General features: G+C 34.3%; 1 long non-coding RNA gene across 1 annotated transcript; it reads right to left on the bottom strand.

The window, feature by feature from the left end:
- LOC110268918 lies at positions 1,279 to 3,730 on the bottom strand. The gene is made up of 2 exons (XR_002357664.1): positions 3,597 to 3,730; positions 1,279 to 3,505 (listed from the first exon to the last, which is right to left on the bottom strand). It is a non-coding gene; the product is annotated as an uncharacterized LOC110268918 (long non-coding RNA).

Below are 4,026 nucleotides of genomic sequence, written 5' to 3'. Positions count from 1 at the left end.
AACTTGGGAATGTACCTGGGAGCTAATTTCAACAATCTTAGAAAAGGAAAGGAGAAATTTAAAAATGTGCTATAGAGGATTCAAAATAAACTAAAAGGCTGGAAAGCTCAGTGCTTATCTTTGGCGGGTAGAATTACACTTGCAAAATCTGTCATTACCAAGGTTCTGAAAACTGAACTGGTCATCGAACTACTCTAATTACTGGTTTACTAGTTCATAGGTTCAACCGTTTCAACTGTAGTTGAACCGAAATACTGTTTTATAATAAAATAATAAATAAAATATAAATAAACATATTAAAACATAATTATATTCTAATATAAACTTTAAAATATCATCCAAATCAAAAGTACTACATAAACCAGAATGTTATGATATCATTCAAATACAAACTCAAAAGTCAAACACCAAAAACAACCAACCAAACATAAAATACCAACATCCAATTGATCCAAGTTTGTCATTCAATCTTATTAGTCATTTGGGATTTTCATGAGATCAGCTTGACTTATTCCGTTGGATAACTTTTAGTAAGGTATAAATTCAAGTCAATATATGAAAATGCAAACCAAAAACTAAATGTTTGCAAAACATTTCATTGATCAAATGCTGAAATGCGGTGACATCAAATAACAACCAGCAAGCATCGCAAAGCAAAAGAATCATATTCATCTTGGAACGATACAACACAACCCTACCCTAATCAATTAATCAATCAATGCTTCAAAAATTAATCATGCTTCAAGCAATCAACAACAAGGTTTAGAACCAATAATTAATCAATGTTTCAACAATTATTATTACAAAAAATCCGAATATAAAATCCAGTAACCCAATAACAAAAAATAAAGACAATTTCAATCTCAAGAATCATAATAACACCAATAATTTAGCAAATTAACAAATTAACAATTTGATAAGAACAAAGAAACCCAATAATCTCAATTTCAAGTTTCAAGAATCACAACAATTTAACGAACTAACAAGTACAAAATCCAAATAGAAAATCCAGCAACCCAATAACAAAAAATAAAGACAATTACAATCTCAAGAATGAAGAGTCACAATAACAGCAACAATTTTGCAAATTAACAATTTGAGAAGAGCAATGCAACCCAATAATCCCAATTGCAAGTATCACAACAACTATTTAACAAATTAACAAGTACAAAATCACAGGTTCACAAGAACCCACAACAAATCACTCCAACCTAATAATCTCATAAGTCAAAATTATTCAATAATAATTCAACCTAGTAACAAGTTACAACAACAAAATTCACAACTTAACTAACAATAATTATTCATAATTATTCAACAATCATTCAACAAAGTTCACAGTTCAGTTCACAGTTCATAGAAAAATAAAAAATTTAAATCATAGACATAGCTCACAGTTCACGGTTCACAATTTACAGAACTTCACAGTAACAACAAATTATTCAATTATAGTTAAAAAAATTACCTAGAAGCTATAAGCCTTGAACAGAGCACGCAAGAGGGAGACACCATGACAAGGTTCACCTTCGAATGGGCTTCGAACGGCCTTTGAACAGGCAGTGGCTGCAATGGAACAGAGCTGGCACCGACAGACAGTGACTGCATGATGGAGGCTTCCACGTTCGCACGGTGGCTGTGCAATGGAGGGGAAGGAAGGTTGTGACGGCTGCTGCGCGATGAAGGGAAAGTGAGGGGGCAGGCGGTGGCCCTTCAAAGCTGGAAGTTCCGACAGCGGCAGTAGCAGGCGATGGCTGGATGGACGTGAGGGAGGACTAGGAGCTCTGGAGACTGGACTAATGGAGTAGATGAGTAGTGGAAGAGTTAGGGTTCATTGATTCAGAATCAACGAAACGGCGCCATTTGCTTCCCAATTCAAAAAACCGGCCGGATCACGGTTTGGTTCACCGGTTCCCGGCCAGTTCAACGGTTTAATAGCAGTTTTTGAAATTGTCGGTTTTTGCATTTAACCGATTCATTTTTTGCAATGGTTCACAATTCGACTGGTTTTCAAAGCCTTGGGCATGACCCCTATTGCCAACTATGAAATGCAATATACAAGACTACCAAAAGGGGTGTGCCAAGAAATTGAGAAAACACAACATAATTTCATATGGGGGGATATAGAACAACAAAGGAAGATGTATTTTTTGAACTGGATAACTCTTTGGCTTCCCAAGCCTTATGGTGGGTTAGGTTTCAAAAATCTCAGTATAATGAACGACACATTTTTGGTAAAAATCTTTTGGAGGCTTCTAACAGAGAAAGGTCACTATGGAGAGAAGTGATTCAAGAGCTATATAGTGTATAGCAGAGTTAGAGGAGTGGCTTAACCGGCAAAAAATCGAACTCCCCCCTATGGAAGGAGCTAGTTAAGCTTGGGTCTTTCCTAAAGGAAAACACACATTGGTTGATGAGCAAGAGTGATCAAGTAGAGTTTTGGAATGACAAATGGATAAAAGAAAAGAATGTTCTAAGGCAGGCAACAAGTAAGAATATCCCAAATGATCTAATACATTTAAAAGTCAACACTTATGTAATGCAAAATGGTGGCTGGAATATAGATATTTTAAAACAATTTTTTGATGAGGATGGTGTCAGAAGTATTAATAAAGTCCTAGTACCCAAGCCTGAAAATGATGAAGATAGTATTTGTTGGGATCACACACCTCACAAAAATTTCACAATAGCATCAGCTTATCAACAAATGGCCCAATTTAATATAGATAAAAATTTCCTATAGAAGATCATATGAAAATGGAAGGGACAGGAGAGGATTAAAATATTTATTTGGCAAGCTATATATGGATAACAGAATCCTCACATCTAGCAGAAGAGTCAGATTTTTGGAAACATCAGATTTATGCCAAATCTGCTAGGGTCAATCAGAAACAACTATTCATGCTCTAAGAGATTGTCCTGGAGTTTCTTCTCTATGGGTAAAGCTTCTAAATCCTAGCTCTATCCCTATCTTTTTTATTGGCCAATTGAAAAAGTGGATGAAACTTAACTTAGAAAATGAGTTAGGAAATTCAACTCAAGGAAAATGGAAAGATTACTTTTTAACTACATGTTGGTGGCTATAGAAATGACGATGTATAGAGATCTTCTCTCCCCTGAATAAGAGGCCTCACAACACTCTTGATGTCATCAAAATTCAAATACAAAGAAACACAGAAGCTTACAGAAAACTAAAGCTCGTAAAACACTGTAAAACAGAGAACATCCAAATAAAATGGCAACCACCTCCTCAAGGTTGGGTTAAACTCAACATAGATGGATCTATAAAGTCAACAAATTCTAAAGCATCTTGTGGAGGGCTACTAAGAACTAACCTGGAAGAATGGATCGGCGGCTTCAAAACTAGATTGGAGAAATGTGATATTGATCAAGCTGAAATATGGGGGATGCTCCATGGCCTCCGTATGGCATGGGACATGGGTATGCGCAGAGTGATAGTTGAGACTGATTCAAAGATAGCATTCTAGTATATGGAAGAAGTTCAAACCTGCAGTAGGAATACCGTGGTTAAAGAGATAAGAGAGATGAAGAAAATGCTATGGGAATTAAAATTCAAACTCATCTATCGCGAGGCTAACCGCTGTGTTGATTGGTTAGCAAGGTCTAATGTGGATAATGAAGAGTTTTGTTTTATGGATCTCCCTCTTGAAAATCTTGTTCTACTTCTAACGGAAGATATAAGTGAAAGTTTTGTAACCCACGCTATAGAATTATGTTATAGCTAGTTATTTTTTTTGTCCTTTGGTGGCCCCTTTTTTTATATTGAAAAAAAATTTATCATAAGTTTTTTTTGTCTTGTCTAAAAAATACATTTTGTCCATTTTTTTAATAATATTAATATAATACATATGATTTAAACTAAATATATATTAAAAATTAAAGTATATAGAATACACTTTTGTTACAAATAAAAAATTAAATTTAAAATTTAATAAAATTGATAAATATTTTTGTATAGCATATAATATATATATTGACATTTTTTAATTTGACTTATGTGTTGTACTC

Source organism: Arachis ipaensis, chromosome B02 (genome assembly GCF_000816755.2).
Source record: "Arachis ipaensis cultivar K30076 chromosome B02, Araip1.1, whole genome shotgun sequence".
NCBI classification, from domain to species: domain Eukaryota; kingdom Viridiplantae; phylum Streptophyta; class Magnoliopsida; order Fabales; family Fabaceae; genus Arachis; species Arachis ipaensis.
The sequence above is the reverse complement of the archived record's forward strand: the minus strand, read 5'-3'. Positions and strand labels throughout refer to the sequence as shown.